A 19,683-nucleotide genomic window follows, 5' to 3' on the forward strand; every position below is an offset into this window, starting at 1 on the left:
ATTACATTGAAATACTTTCATCTTTTATTTACAATAATATTATACATAATGGATATACTATTAGGAGTATTAGAACAAATTAAATTATTTACAGAATTTTAATTTGTTTTTATTTCAAGTAGAACTACTTTATAAATTATAAGCTGAAATAAATGTCCCCCCAGGCTGGAATCGATCCAGCGTCCTCTGCTATCGCGGCAGGTGCCTGAGCCACTCGCCCACCGGGGTCACGGCAGCATTGGTCGCTGGGTCTCCATGGACCTATAGTTTCAACGCCAAATGGTACAAAATGGTAGTCTCTACCGAGGCTCTTATATTAATTACTTTTCAAAATTTCTCCGCTTCCCTCCGCATCACCCGCTTTTACATCGGTCCGTTGGAGGTGGGACGGTGCCAGTGTATCTACGCAGATAGTATCCCACACTAACATCCGTCCCAAGCTCTAAGGAAGCAATGACACCCCATCATACCTGCTTACCATCATACCTCACCCCTCTTACCATCATACCTGCCCATTGAAATTATTATTACAATCGTAGCTAAGTTCCAACCGCTATGTGGCACTGTTCGTCATGCACAGTCTCAATATGAAGTACTTGAATTATATTACACTTGCCTTAAGTTATTCATACATCAATTTAACAAGCCTAAAATCCTCTGTATTAATTGGATTCCTTTAAGCACATATCTAAGATACCTCGCGGAATCGAGCACTCGAGACTGGTGGAGATTTGCATAAATTAACTGGCTGGTTAATGAACGTTGTATTACTCGTGTTATCGAGAAGACATTTATAGAGATTTTCGGTTTACCTAGCTGTTAAAATGGATGAGAACGTTTGTTAGTCAAAGTTAAAGTCAATATATTCTTTATTCAAATAGGCCTAGCAACAAGCACTTTTAAATCGTCAAATTTTACAAATATCTTAATCTGTATATCAGAGCAATTTATTGATGCAGTTATTATTGTTCTAAAAAAAACATTGAATTATTATAGATATGGTAAACTTAATAATAAGAATTTCACAAAAGGATCGTCAAACATCAAAATTGTATAAAAATACTAGTCTAGAAACTTTCTAGAATAAAATCTAAATGTCAAAACATTGAATTATCAATTTCATAATTATAAACATAACAATAAATAATTCATTATTTACAATCACACTTAATCCTACGGTGTTTCATCATTCATGTAGTCTTGTGTGCTATAATATGCTTTAGAGATAAGCTTATGTTTTACATAATTTTTAAATTTACGAACAGACAATTCAGTTATAATATTAGGAAGTTTATTTTAAAATCTTACACAATTACCCATGAATGATTTTTTAATTTTATGGAGCCATTGCGAGCTTATGCTTATTTCTAGTATTAATAATATGTATTTCACAGTTTTTCTTAAAACTGGCAATGTTTTTATGTTAATCCTTTAAAGGTACAGATTAAAAAATACATGTTTATAGCCATAGACTGCATAACTGAAAAATAAAGATACCTTTAAATAACGGTATGACGTCATACCAGTTTAATCCAAACCATTTATGTAGCCGAATAAATTTATTTCGCTTCCGAAAAATTGGTAGCGATACATTTATATCGGAGCCGCGCGTCCTAACCGGTATAATATATCGGTATCGTAATTTTAAACCGCTACCATACCGTTATACCGTAACCGAAATCAGTCCCTGATTCTAGCCTTATCACCTTTTTAAGGTCCTATAAATTCTGCGTAAGAAAAAAATAATATTTTTAATTCTAAATATTGTGGTGTTTATAAACAAAACACTATATAAATGTATAATAATATACATAGAGGTATACAGCTAAAGTTGGTAAAATTACAACTTCTGGCAATTTAAAAGTAGAATGACCCTAGAAGGAGATGAAAAAAAATCAGTTTAAGTCGCATCTATGTTACACCCGTCTGTCCCCATTAGGGCTATTCCACGGTTTATAAATGAACTCTAATGGCTGCCTTTGTTGCCCCATCGCTCGCCGTTCATTAAAACGGACAATAATTAAGATCACACTTTACTCGAAATTGTTGCTTTTAAAAGGGAATATAGTTCGGATACAGATGTCACCAGTATTTCAGCGCGACGTTACTGCCGACTGCATTAGTGTCGTAAATGTTTTTTTTTTTATACTACGTCGGTGGCAAACAAGCATGCGGCCCACCTGATGGTAAGCAGCCTCCGTAGCCTATGTACGCCTGCAACTCCAGAGGAGTTACATGCGCGATGCCGACCCTAAACCCGCCCCCCCCCTCGTTGAGCTCTGGCAACCTTACTCACCGGCAGGAACACAACACTATGAGTATAGGGTCTAGTGTTATTTGGCTGCTGTTTTCTGTAAGGTGGAGGTACTTCTCCAGTTGGGCTCTGCTCTAGATCTGGAATGACATCTGCTGTGCTGTGCCCTACCACACAAAGCGAGATTCACAATGCCCATACCTCTCTTTTAGACGTAGTTTAAGGACGTACCCGGCTCAAAAATACGGGCGGCAACGTTGATTTTACTGGCATTAATGTCACACGGCCATACGGCTGCAGTAATGCCGAACGATTAAATTTCAAAATCGTTGTCTTCAACTTTAACTTCAAAATTTATTCAGCAAATAGGCCACAACGGCACTTTTACACGTCAACATGGAATTTTCATACAATAAAAAAAATCTACAAATTATAAAATAAAAATTTAATGAAAATATCAATTCAAACTAAATTATTATTGTTACTTAGAGAAATATAAAGTCTCGTTTGTTAAACGAATTAACAAATAAATGCATTAGCTTGATTTTTCCCTTAGGTATACGATTTAATGAACCCTATTTCAAAGTCTATTAAGAAAACGCTACTTTTTAGGGTTCCGCAGTCAAATAGAAACTCTTAGAGTTACGCCATGGTCGTCTGTCGCCCGTGGTTTTGCTCCGTGATCGTTAGTTCTAGAAAAATTAGGGTAACTACCTCCCATACAAAGTCTATATCTTTGAAATTTATTTTTCGGTTTTATCTACTGTTTTGGGCGTCCAAAATAAAGTTTCATTCTTATTTACACTTATAAATCATACAGTTAATGATTTATCCTAGATGTAGACATAAATCCATGTCAATTATAATATTGGCAATAAAATTATAGACAGAAACGTATTTTTTTTTAAATTATTGGCTCACTGGCAATATGTAAATCATTATATTATAAACAATTTTTCTTCCAAATACAACTTTATAAAATTCGCAATTAAATAAGATATGGTACTTTATTGACCATGTAATATACAATACATCATATTTTACAAGAGATTTAAAAATTATATATAAGTATTATAAATAATATCTCAGAACCTTTTTTTATAAATCGTTCAAAAAATATTTTATAAAGTATCTACACAGGGCTTTGTAAACTCTTGATTTGAATAATAAAAATAACGAAATAACAATATTAATTGTAGCCCCAAACAAAGAAAATACAAAACTTACAAAAGTGCACTCTATTAAAAGGCGATGAAACTCGTCGAACCATATTGATAACAGCGCCATCTTTGTTTCACCAGCTGAACTCTGTAGGGCGCGACGAGAGCTTTCTCCTAGCCGAAGGGATTTTGTTTGGAAGGAAAGTTTGGAGCGCTTTCGGCGTTTTATAACGCGTAAAAGAGTCGTTAAGTTCCAGGTGTGAAACTTACATTTGACATCCAAATAATGTCATTTCGTTATCATTCGCGCGTAAATTTCACTCGTGTCCACTGTACATGTACGTTGACGTTAAAAAGTTATGCACAAAATATATAATAGGCCTCAACTATGTCAAAAATGGTTTTAAGTAATCATAGATTAGCCTGCATTATCGTTAATTTTTAGTTACAGAAGAGTAATCTTTTTAGGGTTCCGTATCCAAAGGGTCAAACGGGACCCTATTACTGAGACTTCGCTGTCCGTCCGTCCGTCTGTCACCAGGCTGTATCTCATGAACCGTGATAGATAGACAGTTGAAATTTTCACAGATGATGTATTTCTGTTGCCGCTATAACAACAAATACTAAATACAGAATAAAATAAATATTTAAGTGTGGCTCCCATACAACAAACATAATTTTTTTGGCGTTTTTATAAATAATGGTACGGAACCCTTCGTGCGCGAGTCCGACTCGCACTTGCCCGATTTTTCTGAGTATTTTTCTTTGCTGTGCGGATAAGCACTATTATTACATACCATTTTTTAGGGTTCCGTGGCCAAACTCGCAAAACTGAAACCTAACCTCATAGTTTCGTCTTGTTCATATATTTTTGTTTTTAATTTGTTTTACTGTTTTATAACAGCTGCTGCTTTGCGATATTGAACTATAATTACTACGTATAGAACCGGCACAAAGACCATTTCTTTGCGACATGAGTAGTTGTTTCGACGACCAACCATAGAAGCGGAGCATGAGTCTTGTGATCTAAACGTCGTAAGCGCCATTTACAGATTGCGATTGCGACAAATTCATTGTTTGGTATGGCTTTTCCAGTAATAAAAACCATTGACATATATCTAAGGACGGGCCTTACGGGAACTAAGAATGATGCTAGTTTAGTGGTGTCCCTCACGAATCGAGCCAATCGTGCAGTCTAAGGCAGTCTTACGTGAGCGAATAACTCGCGAACGCGAAGCGGCGCGGGTGAATTCAATCCTTTGATACCTATAGAAGTGTCCTACGTGGGCGATCTCCGAATGCCCTTGGGCCGCCGCGCCGCGTTGCATTCGCGAGTAAGCTCACGTAAGCCGCTGCGTAACGCAACTAGTTGTGTTGCGACCAATCGCGCGCGTGATGCGAACTCATCAACCAATCTCATCCTTAGATATACAATAATTCATTTACTTTAAAAGACACTGCACCTACTGTCTGTCTTACAGTTTGGCAGAAGAAAATAAAATTGTAAAATCAGGGTTTTTTTTACCAGAATAAATGTTTTTTTTTTTTTTACTTAATATTTCTGGTTTAATCCATTGGTTGACTGGTAGAGAATGCCTTAAGGCATTAAGTCCGCCATTTGTACCTTCATGTAGTGTGCAATAAAGATTAAATAAATAAATAATAATTGTGATAATGATAATAACACAATGCTTTGTGATCAATAAAGCATACTTACCACACTTACCATTCTATACTGTTGTACTGCGCATCGCCATAAACCAAGTAGTTTTACTGTCTGGATACAACCTACATAAATTAATAACTTCAGGTTCACAAAATATCGTATCTACGCCACGGCTGCGCAGCCAGTTGACCAAATGTATAATCAGGGGCATTCGCGGTGAACCACCTTAAGGGCGAAAATCTTATTTGCCTTGCAGGCGATGAGGCGATAACTCAAAAATTGATGACCAATAGTATGGCACTTTTCAAAAGTGAGTGTCGAAAAGAAAAGATTAGCTCAGGTAAAATTATTGTCGTCCATTGTCTTTGTGACGGCCGGCATTTGCAAACTAAGATAGTGTAGCCGCCGTGCAGGTCAGGATCTCGACGACTTAAATAAAACTTCGATTTATAATGAAGCGAAGTATAATCTTCCAAAGGGTACTGGTTTACAAGGGTTCTTGTCAAAACGGTTCAATGCAGAAAGTAGGTGTTGATAGTATGGAGGATGATGAAAGAGTGATTTGCAATATTTGATTTGATCAGTACAAAAGGTTTAGATTTAAATGCTTCCAATTGGCCGCGATACAGATTATGTGGAGCGCTCCTATTGGTGCTTTTAAAAAGCCTCCGAATACTAGCCGAGCCCGACGGCTGCGTTTAGCTACTGCATTGATTTTTATATAATAATAAGTTGCATTCGCAACAGATAGGAATCCTAAATGCATTTTAATTGGTTATCTTTATGGGGAGGCGAAGTTTAGCCTGAACAACAATAACTAATAAACAGTCCTTACTACCTATTGTTTGTCTCATTACCTGATTTTACCCTTTTCAATATTAAGATGAAGAATTCTAAATGTGTCGTAATTGGTTATCACTATGGGAGGCGGAGTTTAGCTCGCTCGTAAGGATCGAGACAAAGAATTTCCGAACTGGTTCACGCGAATGTCCCCGATTGTATCTATAGCCCGAGACTAGCAAATCTTTAAGACAAACAACCTCCATACAACACCGTGTTTCTTGCGTGCCTCTTTACTATCTTCCATTTCAGCTTTATAAATATAAATAATAAATAAATATTATAGGACATTATTACACAAATTGACTAAATCCCACAGTAAGTACAATAAGGCTTGTGTTGAGGGTACTTAGACAACGATATATATATAATATATAAACATTAATAGATACTTAAATACATAGAAAACTCCCATGACTCAGGAACAAATATCCATGCTCATCACACGAACAAATGCTCTTACCAGGATTTGAACCCGGGACCATCAGCTTCGTAGGCAGGGTCACTACCCACTAGGCCAAACCGGTCGTCAAATATGATTCGGTTAAGTTATGTTCTACTTTATGTTATGGGGAAGGCGAACAAATTATAGCCACTTTGAATTATGAATAAATTATGTCCCATTGTTATGTGCAATTTTTTGGTAAATCTCACCACATTCATGTAGTTATTAACTTGTTGAAGTTCAATATGACATAATTATGTAGTACTGCTACTATAAGAAATTGTATAGGGAAAACAATACAATACAATACAATACAATACAAATACTCTTTATTGCACACCTCAATACAGAAACAGTACAAATAATACAACACATAAAGAAGAGGTAAACAACAGGCGGTCTTATCGCTAAAAAGCGATCTCTTTCAGACAACCAGCTTGTTCAACGGCTAAATTTTGATGAAGTTCATCTAGCTACTACATGAATATGGTGCATCATATCAAAAAATAAATAGAATCTTTTGGTTAAGAATTTAATCATAGTATGATTTCCCCAAAAAATAAAATGAAACCGGATATTAAACCGGGATAGATTTCATGATGAAAGAGTGGGTTGTGTCAGGGGGAAGGGATGGGACGCTAGTGTGTGTAAATCACCACACCCACAGGGTATATATTCAGATATCATAGTATATTCATTTCAAGGTGTCTATCCCCCAAAGGAGGAAGGAGTCTCCGCTCTGCGAGTGCTCCGAAGAAGAACAAACCATGAGCACATATTTCGGCGCTGTCCACTTCACTTCTATCCTGGCCTAGCTGAGGATCTGGATGTCTTGACACCCGACGTAGTTACCTGGCTTAACAACCTCAAAGCTGTTCTCTGACTGCCTAACCATGCATGCCATACGATTAAATAAATAAGGTGTCTATAAATTTTTTTTTAAGACAATTTAAACGAATCAATAGGTACTATAATATTATAAAGCTAACATGTATAAATTTGTCACCTACTGCTTTTCTTCTTCCTAGCGTTGTCCCGGTATTTTGCCACGGCTCAAGGGAGCCTGGGGTCCGCTTCGCAACTAATCCCGAGAATTGGCGTAGGCACTAGTTTTTATGAAAGCGACCGCCATCTGATCTTTCAACCCAGAGGGTAAACTCGCCCTTATTGCTATTAGTCCGGTTTCCTCACGATGTTTTCCTTCACCGAAAAGCGACTGGTGAATATCAAAATGATATTTCGTACATAAGTTCCGAAAAACTCATTGGTACGAGCCGGGGTTTGAACCCACAACCTCCGGATTGCAAGTCGTACGCTCTTACCGCTAGGCCACCAGCGCTATCACCTTATGACTTTTAAACGTAAAATTAACTTTCCTGCAGTGGCAGCATGGTTCCATTTTTATCGCTTGTCACTATGCCTGTCACATTCGCACTTACATACTTGTTAGAACGTGACAGGCATGGTGACAAATGATAAAGAACCGACCATCTTAGCCCTACTGGCCGCTTTCATATACCGACAAAGTAGGTATAATCAAATAATTTAAGGCATACTCTTATTAAATAGCAGTCTTTTTTTTAAAAGATTTTTGAACCTTTTCTAAGGACTCTAAATGCTTCAAATCTACTTATGTGTCTATAACTGTGGTCAGTCGCGTCCAATTTTATGTTTTGTAAGTAACAGTAACCCAAATAACTAAAACGTAAAAATAATATTGTTATTGTTATGCTCTTTATTTCCTTTGGTCCGTTTTCATAACTATGGTTTTCGTAACTGGCTGCCAAAGAAGATTATTTTTTCCTATTTCATAATTAATTATCAAACAAGAATTTACTTTCTAGTTTCGTAATCGAGTTTCGTAACTGGTTATGAAATAAGTTTTTTTTTCTGTTTTCGCTTGGATTGGCTACGAAATATGAATTATTTTTCGCTGCTTCGTAATTAGTTATCAAACAAGAATTTATTACTCTTTTAGTAATCGAGTTTCGTTATTAACTTCGATATATTTTTTGGAAGTTAAGTTCCCCTTTTGTTGGCAATTTACCCTGTGAGTGACTGACTGGGTAAATTGACTACAAAAGAGAAGAGAGCAACATCCAGGCTCTTTCTGTACCAATTTTGATTAAAAAAATTAGATACAATAAAAGTACCTACATAGATTTACCTTTCATCTTAGGCTAGGCTTTTATAATATTAATATAAAACTAACATACGAAGTTATCCAAAAATAATACAAACATATTATAAAAACTTAAGCTAGGGTGCCGCCAGCAGCGAGGCAGTGCCCTAGCTGCCGGTGGTCAGGGCCGCAGAGAGCGGAACCGACGTACGGTCACGTCTGAAAATATCGATACGGACAAAGTGCCGGAAATATGTATACACTACGCTAATATATGTACTATACGCGTCGTGTCCAAGATCACCGCCTTCTGCATCTGACCCTTGACCCAGCCACCCAGAGAGTCTCTCCAGGTGTTGGTCGAGACTCTTCGCTATGAGACCGTTCGCTGACACGACGTATTTTTAATACAGTTGTTGTTATTGTTGCATTGAGTATTCTCGTAGCGTTGACGAGGGGCTGTCAGTCTTCTTTATTTACGGCCATTTATTCTAGTCAAGAAAGATAAATAAGAATCAAAACTAGCGTTTAAATACTTTTAACGACCGGTTTGGCCTAGTGGGTAGTGACCCTGCCTACGAAGCTGATGGTCCCGGGTTCAAATCCTGGTAAGGGCATTTATTCGTGTGATGAGCATGGATATTTGTTCCTGATTCATGGGTGTTTTCTATGTATTTAAGTATTTATATATTATATATATCGTTGTCTAAGTACCCTGTGTGACTTAGTCAATTTGTGTAATAATGTCATATTAAAAAAAAAACAAAAAAAAATCTAGAGTTAGACCAAAATAAGTCTGCGACGATTTTGATAGCACATGTGTATTAGGTTTTATTTATACCAGCATCCAGCTCTGATTTTATCACAACAGTTAATACTTACAAAAGGAGTATCCCTTTATGTGAGTAAGGGTTCTATCATATCAGAAAATTTCTAATCATATCATATTAGAATATCGCTTTGTGTGGTAGGGCACAGCACAGCGGATGTCATTCCAGATCTAGAGCAGAGCCCAACTGGGGAAGTACCTCCACCTTACAGAAAATCGCAGCTAAATAACACTTGTCCCTACTCATAGTGTTGTGTTCCTGCCGGTGAGTAAGGTTGCCAGAGCTCAACGAGGGTGGGAGGGGGTTATGGTCGGCAACGCGCATGTAACTCCTCTGGAGTTGCAGGCGTACATAGGCTTACGGATACTGCTTACCACCAGGCAGGCCGTATGCTTGTTTGCCACCGACGTAGTATAAAAAAAAATTGCTTTCATACGCCTTAACCCTTTTCTTGGCATAGTACGATTTATCGACCACATACGCGTCATTAAAATTTCAACTTTAGCATTCCGTTTTAAGGTTCAAATTAGATTACACTTTCAGGAAATGTTACTTGTCTTCAAATGAATCATCAAAGCTGGATTAATTGGAATATATTTGGCTTTTTTGGGAAAACCTTGTAGATGGGTGCGGCCTGAAAAAGGGTTAACTTTGTGTATGTCTGCAGGATATATATCGTTAAATTAAAAAAAATCACAATTATTTTCCAGTGGCGCTAGTGAGCACGTTGATGGCCTCTTAATACTAATATGTAGTAAAGTAACTAAAAATACTTCAGTAAATCCATGCAATTATAGCATACTTCATTTAATTCCAATAGAATAACCCAGAAGGCGAGAACCCCGCTCAAAGGAACGCTCATAACGTCATAATTCTAAACTGATTCATGGTAATCTTATTCCTTAGGGGAGAGTCGGCTATATTGTACCACCGGTTAAATCGTACCACCTCTAGATTTCCCAATAAACTACTTACCTAGGTTAGTAACATGTAAGGCACCAAACAATGCTCAAATCTATCTAAGTATCATGCTTGTATTTTCATATTGATTATTTCAAAAATAGCTAGTCGTTTAAATCGACACTACTACTGCATCCAATTCATTATTTGCATATTAAATGGACCCAGAATTTTTGAATCACACAAAAAACGTTATATTTTTCTATCAAAGTAACACCAAAATAACGTTTTCTGCGTGGTTTCTGTATGAAACATAGTATTTCTATCAATTTAGCGCAAACTAATAGTCGAAAGTAGATAGATGCGCACATATTTACGTAGTAATAGTGTGTAATGACTTCATAAAACGCAATTGTTTTTTGTATGGAAATCGAACCACCTTAAATAAAACTGGCTTCATAAACAAAATGCTAACTTTAATTAAAAACTGGTACGATACTACCGACTCTCCCCTATAAGGCGCGAATAGCTAGACCGAAGTTATATTGTGCCATTTAAGGCAGAACTCACTTGAATGTTGTATTTGCGCAAATATTTGGTAGCTGCATCTGTTATGTTTGTTTTATTCAAAAACAAACAACTTAAATTAACATTTGGACAACATCAGCTCAGTACTTTAAGAGGAAAAGTGGCGTTTACTGGCGAACTGCTATCAACACAGGTCTTGGTAACTTCGAGCACACCCGACTTGAAGATCTTGACGCCAAACGCCAGCTCCGAAAAACTCAGCCCAAGCCCTTCTACCATTACACATACAACGCATCTGGGCAGCTCTGTTTCGTGTTGCCGGACTTTCAAAACAAAATTTGGATTCGCAAGCCACGTCCACGCCCATGCACGTAATAGTTAAGACCCTTTTTATTTGTCAGGATGTCGCCGTCGACGGATACGTCTGGGAGGACATCATCATCATCATTTCTGTTCAATCAAATGTAAACCTTAAACACTTTAATAACAGGATTCATTTTAAATTCAACATCTTACGCTCCCGCAAAAATGTCTTATTCAAAATGATTAATAGAATCGTGCCTCTTTTGTTTTTCTTTTGTATTTGTAATTCAAAATACATTAATTATAGACTTTTATACTTCGGATCCTATTCAAGCTTTCGCAAAAAAAACTAACTGCAATAAGAAAATCAAATTAATTTTACGATGAAATTCCTAAATAAGTTAGGTATGAATTTTAAGTGAAACTTGCACCAAACACTAACTTGAAGTTAACCCGTTAAACCTGGAGTTAACATGCATACTAATACAATTTGACACCGGGTTAACAGTTTAACCCAGTTGACCCCGGGTTATTGGGATGGTGCAAATGGCGCTTAGAAAAGAAAAAGAACGCCAATCTATTAATTTTTGGGAAAAGACGAAAAATAACAAAAAGATGAGAATAAAAGTAATCACATATTAATAATTTTATTTAAACCATCACAATGACCTTAACATCACTAAAAATACAATCAGTCGATTCTTAACCTTAAATTTATCTTACCATTTCACTTAACTACAACAATAATTATTAACATTTATATCTTTCAATTTCGTAACTTACATCTATGTAATTTATATTAATTTACCATTGAAGTAAATAACGTTTAATCAACCTCATATTGAACTCTCTTTTCGTTTTTTGTAAATTGTAAAATAACAAATATTTTGTAGTGCTGAAATAGTTATTTGTTCTACAAGGAGGCAAAATGTTGTTTTTAACTCCTCGTGGATAGTATTGATATCCGAGCAAGCGAAAAATTCCGAAATAGAACCACCAGCATAGTGGAATCTTGAGCGCTGGCTGGAAGGCACGAGGGTTAAACAAACTTTGCTCCCAAGTGAAACTACATTTTTCACCATGCCAACGCGAGGAAATTATTAACTGTGAAACATTTCACATCTTATTAAATATGTATCATTGAATATCATCCCTTAAAAGCCAATTCTATCAGCCAACATGAGGAAACAACTCAAAATTTGCATCAGATTCCTTTGCCGCTTGCATGCATAAAATGTAACTTTCTCATTAGGTTTTGAAGTGTAAAGAGAGCCTTTTCTAGCTATATTGGTGAAAATAGATAAAACATATAGCTGAGTAGATAAATTTACAAGTTATAAGTACCCTAAACCCTCATTGGTGTTCTGTTATATTTACTCATAAAACTATACAAGTCTCAATTAGTGAATTTATGTTTTATCCCTTTCTTACAAATACATAAGTCAAAATGAATGAAAGTGATACTTGTAGCTCGTTTATGAATGATGTCAATTGAAATTAAATTGTCAGCACTTGGAAAAATTACTTTTTGATACGAATAATTTTTAGTAAAAAATATAAATGAGCAGTTGCAAAAACCATCAAACTTAAAGGAATTTTAAAACAAAAGATGAAATTGAAACATAATTATAATCTCGTTAAAATACATTTAAATAGATAAAAAAAACTCTTTCTTAATCTTGATGCCACCGTTAAAGTCCAGAAGATGTTGTACTTGTTTTAAATTAGAATTTATGATCGACTTTTTTCCTAACTAAAACCCGCTTCTCACCTAGGTATTTATTAAAATTAATCATAAGTAACAGTTACATCTAAATAAAGATAAAAAAGAAGTATGTAGCGTGGAATGACAGTTTTTTTTATTTGTGAGGTTTTACGACCGGCAACCAAACATTATCAGAAATAGTAGAAAATTGCAGTTTTCGATAGTACGTTGTTGTGCAAATATTGAATTATCACTTCAATAATATTTCACTACTTTTATTTAACATTTCACGCGATTCCCTTCAACCAAGTTCCCAAGTTCAACTCCAAAAATACGGGTTCATAAATAATTTGTCAAAGCAAAGTGATAAAAATTGATTAAAACTAATAAAACTCTATATCAAAAGCAGTCGTTAAAACTGAGGATAACTTTATCTTTTAAAGTGTTTTTTACTCGTTTAATAAATAGAAAATTCAAAAGGTTTTATGCGTACTAACAGCAACTGACCATCAGTAGACATATTTTAGTGATGAGTTATAACTGGTCTAACTCAATATATTTTCCTTCTTTTTATATTATCCGACGATTCAACTGGGTTGCACTAGGTCACGCATGACTGACGTCTCAGCAAAATGTGTATAAAAAAATACTATACAGGGGGGGTCTCTTTAATTTGTAGCTTTGGTACGATACAAAAGACAAAGAGTTTAATGTGTTAAATTTACTATCAGTAGGTCTTATAGTATTGAAATAAGGTATAAGAATTGTAAGTGAACAGCGTGGTTGATATTTAGGGAGCGTGCATAAACTGTAGGCAGCACAAGAGACGTTAGATTTTTGGCGCGAGGTGTAAATATGAAGTTTATGCCTTCAATGTAGGCCACAAGATGGCAGAACTTACTATGCACAAGAAATCATACGAGAACGGTGATAGCAGCACTTGCTTTGGCGAGAAGTGTCAAGTGTATCTATGTCGTTTATGTTTCCGATTCAGGCCTGTAGCCGCCGTGCGGATCAGTAATAAAGTGATGTAATATTCCAAAGTACTGGTTTTACTTTGGGTTCTTGCTAAAATGGTTAAATGCAGAAAGTAGTGTTGATTGTATGGAGCATGATGAAAGAGTGGTTTAGCAAAATTGAACAGTATAAAGTTGCTTTAAATTTAGGTGCCTCTAATTGGTCGCGATACAATATATGGAGCGCTCCCATGGGTGCTTTTGAAAAAGCCTCCGAATACTAGCCGAGCCCAACGGCTGCGTTTAGGTACTGCATTAGGAATATATTGATTTTATATGAATAAAAAGTTACGTCAACAGGCCACAAGATGGCAGACCCTCCAACGCCCACGGTCCTTATACCTCTAGCATATTTGATGCGTCGTTTTGTCTTGATAAAGAGACATCAAAGCAGTAATGTGATGGCTCGTTACTGCTGAGGGAAATCAAAGGAGGTATTTGGTTTGAAACGTGAAATTATTTTATTTCACTTACCCACCAAAAATGTTTTTATTTTATTTTATTGTGTTTAGTTTAACTTTTAGATTTTTAGTTTAAGTCATACATGTACCTACGTTTTTTGTTATAAGTGTGCGCTCAACGCTAAAATGTTTTTTGCATGAAAAAAAAAGAAAAATTCTCATGTAAGTGAATATTTTGTATTCTTATGAGAAATAAAGATCTTTAAACCTAAATGTACCCATCAAGTGTAGCAAATGAAAAGTATTTGAATTCTTGGTATCCCTACTAATATTTTAAATAAATGCATACGTAACTCTGTCTGTATGTCTGTCTGTTACTTCTTCACGCTTAAACCTCTGACTATTTAAATAAAACTTAGTATGGATATAGCATGAGGCGCGAGGAAAAAAACTAGGGTAGTTTTAATCCATCATCATCATCATCCCACGCAGATGAAGTTTCGGGTAGAAGTTAGTACGTTAGAAATAGAATACCTGGATAGAAAAACGACGCTTTATTTGTACAGATCTTTAAATCGAACTAAAAACAGCAACACTAACTTCAACACAATTGAATTGCTACAGTTTTTAAAACTGAGCAATTTACTTAGACCGCGGACTGTTGTGTTGACGTGGCCATGCAGTTGCGCCAACGTTGCGTCGAGCACTCGAGCAGCAGCCATAGAGTTAGTTGGCTAGACGCCGACGCTCGGGAGACGCTAGTGTGGGAATATTAGGAGTGAAGTATTAGTAGTGGCAACATCGAAATGGCCACCGTTAAATTTAATGAATGGTCCAATAGCAAATTCAGGAGAAATAATAAACTCAGAAAATTCATTATTAATATTAATTAACCAATAAGGCAGCAGACTGGACGCACGTGGCGCCGCTGTCGTCCAAAATAGCCGCGCGTCATTAAATTTAACGGTGGCCATTTCGATGTCGTCACTACTAATACTTTTCCTCCTAATATTCCCACACTAGCGTCTCCCGAGCGTCGGCGTCTAGCCAACTCGATGGCTGCTGCTCGAGTGCTCGACGCAACGTTGGCGCAACTGCACGGCGACGCAATTTTCCATAGCGCTGACTATACGCCTACTGTCAAAAGACGCTAGCGTGTGTTGGCTGTACGAGGCTGTTAATTTACAGTTTTGAGGGCCAAAATCCTAACGTAACAAAAACCTGCAGATTTTTTCAAGATGACTGTATTTAGGCTTTTTACTGTATGTCATAGCAAAACACATGTGATTTATAAATTTACATTTCGTCTGTTCAAATGTCGTTGTTCATTACTCTTTAGACAAATTAATGAATACCTATTATTTCACAAACGTCTTCTGTTTCAATAAAACCCTTGCTATTAAAGCCATTCTAATGATATTAAACTGTCGGTTTGTTTTAGACGATTTGAAATTCAACCTTATAAACATCGTTATTTAGGTCGACTTTTAAATACAAAATGAAGACAAAATTGAGATACACTCCCACACAATGGAAACTTAATTGGACATTATTCTGTAGGTATCTTAGAAACTTTTGCTAATTCAATAAACTACCCAATAACTGACGTGGCACCAATAAAGAGACGTGAATCACAAATCCTGTAAAATGAGTATGTAATTAGTTTTTGAAAACTGGCAACATTTTACCATAAGCAAGCCTTAGAGCTGCTAAAGATTGCCGTTTCATTGATTTCTGCCTATTTTAAAAGAAATGGTGTAAATGGTGCAATACTGTCCAGGACTGGAAAAAAATAGTTTAATTTTTTTTATTATGTTGTTTTATGTTGTTGTTATTAAATTATGTGCATTTGTATTTTAAACATGACATATTGTTCTTTTTGGAATATTTTTATCTTTATTTGACTTTTTACGACAATTCGAAATTAATTTTAAGTTGGTTTATATTCAATTGTTTGACATATTTTTCTTTGTACATGACGATCCTTATTTTTTTATGTTAGAGGAGGCAAACGAGCAGACGGATCACCTGATGGTAAGCGATTACCGCTGCCCATGGACACCTGCAACACCAGAGGGGAGAGACAATTAATATTATTATTTATAATGCAATGTTTTGGCGATCATGATGAGAAGATAATAGTACATTACGATACAAGTGCGAAAAATAGGAAATTCGAAACGAGTGGCGATAAATTAAAACACGAGTTGCGAATTACCTATTCGCACATGTATCGTACAACGTTTTACAGTACATATGGCCCTTTAAATGTTCGACACAGTAACGTAATATGCTACTTCTCGCACTAGTGCTATAAAGTAGCCCCATATGTACTGTAAATATACTTTTGACGAATGTAGCAAATTTATAGAGTAATTTTCATCATGAAAAAAGAAATATAATCTAATCTAAACTACTCAAAATATTTTCTTAAATACCTTATTATTGGTGCCGTTTAGGAACATGTATATTGTTTTAATTATAGCTAACTGAAATCCATAATTTACCAACAGTAATCTAATAATAAATAGGTAAGGAAGGCAATGAACTTTAAACTGTGTTTAGAACTTTTACAAGCACGTTCGAACAAAGTTTCGAGTTCAAGCCGAGTGAGAATGCTTAACAGTCTTAATGTGTTTAGAAAATCCATGACCATAGTCGAACGTTTTGAAAAAAGAAAAACGTTTTGATTCTTAAAAATCTGGATTTTCTTGGGATCATTTTACTCAGAATCGTCAGCATTCCCTATCCTACCATTAAAATAATATATCCCAAAATGTCCATTGCATTACGTCACGTTTTAGTGTGATTTTAAGTGTTCCGTAGCCAAAGGGTAAAACGGGACCCTATTACGAAGACTCCGCTGTCTGTCCCTTTGTCTGTCTGTCCAACTATCACCAGGCTGTATCTGATGAACCGTGATAGCGAGACAGTTGAAATTTGTCATGTTGTATGTGCGTGACGTAGTGGAAACTAAAATGTCTATACTAATTTTTGAGATATTTTCTTTTAGAATCAGGATTGAATATGCTAGTGATTTTGCGTTGGAAGTACACAACAAGATCAAGAATCTGTGGAAATCAGGTTTTCAATATTTTTTTAGGAAAACGCCTAGTTATCAAACCAAAATTTGGCTTTGTCGAAATCAAAAGTATAGCGTTCCTGTATCTTCGGCGGAATGCTGCATTTGATTACTAGAGAGTGAATTCAATTTTATTCACAAATATTCTCGTTTTAGGTTTATAGGTCCATTCCGTTGCCATATTTCATACAATTTTTATGGCAGTAACGAAATGGAAAGATCGAAAAATGTATGGAAATTTTATGACACTCTTTTTCACCTATTAGAATTGAAAGAACTCTTATAAATTCTGAGTAAAAATAACGTAAAAAATCCTAAATTTCAAAAAAATGTAGGGGACAACATTAAACGTTTCATTTCCTAACCAGCATATCGCAAAACGTTTGCCCCCGTATTCATAAAACATTACGGGCCTGATTTACTTAAATAATGTTTTATCCCTTTCTTACAAATACATAAGTCAAAATGGCAGATAAAGACAAACGATTCATAGCTAATTCAGGCCAGTAACGCGTTTACGAATAACGTCATTAGTCAGCAAACCAACGCTAACAAAATTAAAATTTTGCAGTTGTATGAATTGTAAGGTCCACTCCACACTAGCGTCTTTTGAACGTCGGCGTCTAGTCAGCGCTATGGGAAATAGCGTCGTTGCGCAGTTGCGCCAACGTTGCGTCGAGCAGCAACCATAGAATTGACTAGACGCCGACGCTCGGGAGACGCTAGAGTGGGGTGCCTTTAAGTGCTTTTTCTTAAACCAATAATAAACATAACAATAGAAACTAAACTTATTTAAACTAATAGATTAATTTGGATGATTTATCATTTGGCATAGGCAAGTCAGATAATTATGTAAAATATTGTGTAAAATACCGTCAAGGAATGTGATTTCTGTACCTCTTCGTACGGCCAAAGAATTCAATTTCAGTACCATTTTGTACCTTGCCACAGTGACAATAGTGTGAGGTCCCTAGCGACTTACATATTGACTGTCAGTATGACAAGGTGCGAAATATATCGGAAATAAAATTTTTTAACAGTACCCCGCGGAAAGCGGACCCCGTCACAGTATGGGACAAATGTTAGGAGAACGATGATGATGTAATTCGTTAACAGTACAGCCGCCATCAGATATATCGGAGCGGCCATTGTGCTCAAAAACATATACACATATTTTTTAAGACATACTTAGGAGGCAAACGACGAAATGTCTGATGGTAATCAAGAGACAGAAGTTTTTGTGGCTATAACGAGTGCTTGAGAAAATGAAACATCGACAAATAATGTTATCGATAAGTCAGTCATATATTATTAATTAAAATATGTAACTTCTACTTTCTGTAACTTACCAGAAATTACAAGAAATCAAATCAATTCCAAATCGGACCATTATTTCTTGATTACATATACTTAGTACTTACTTAAATAAAAACGTAAACTGTAGAATACAGTGTCAAAAAATAAGAAAACTACCAATGATTGTATTAAAGAAGATATCGAACGTGTTGTGTATTTGGCGGTAGCTATCTTTTTATATGCAATCGGCCCGATTCGAAGAATGGTTAAGACACGTTTAAGATCTTGGAAAGATCTTTAAAAGATCGATAACTAAACGACATGTCAAAATTGACGTTTATTTCGATTCCGCTGCGATCCCAATAAGATCTATCTACGATATTTCTAACGTCTAAGTGACATAGGTTGCCCGAATCGAGCAGCTTCTGTTAATTGATATGACATTGAATATGACATACAAACGATATCTAAATGAGAACTTATCTAAACCAGAACTTATCGTTATCGTATCTTATTACACACGTAACATCGATAATAGACATGTCGATATTTGATATTGTCAATCACTTTATTTTGCCAGAAAAACTTCTATGTCTGGTGATCAATTACCGTCGCCCATGGACACCTGCAAAACTAGATAGTTTGCAAGTGCGTTGCCGGCATTTAAAATGGAAATACGCTCTCGGCTTGATAACAGATTTTTTGTTCAGATATTTGTGAACACCTTGGCCGCTTCGATATATCTGACGGTGACTGTACAGACCATTATATACCATTTAATGAATCGACGAAATTTAATTACTTAAAAAAAAGTTTGGAACGTTTATTATAAATTTTCACCTTATATAATTAGTACACTTCAATTTGTACACAGCTTCTTACATACTAGGTACCACAAATTCCATGCACCCTTTTCTAAATGTCGACTCAAAAGTTTCCGATCTCATACACACTTGATACTTAATTGTATGATTTAACAAATAATTTCATTTTGAGCGTTCGAACACCATTGATGTCACCATTTCACAAGATGGCAAAAAATTGTAAAAATTTGTTTGTTCTTTATATATTAAATAAATAAATATTATACCATAATTATAAAAAAAAAAAAAAAAACAAAAAAAAAATTGCAATA

Source organism: Cydia pomonella, chromosome 19 (assembly GCF_033807575.1).
Source record: "Cydia pomonella isolate Wapato2018A chromosome 19, ilCydPomo1, whole genome shotgun sequence".
In the NCBI taxonomy this organism is placed as follows: Eukaryota; Metazoa; Arthropoda; class Insecta; order Lepidoptera; family Tortricidae; genus Cydia; species Cydia pomonella.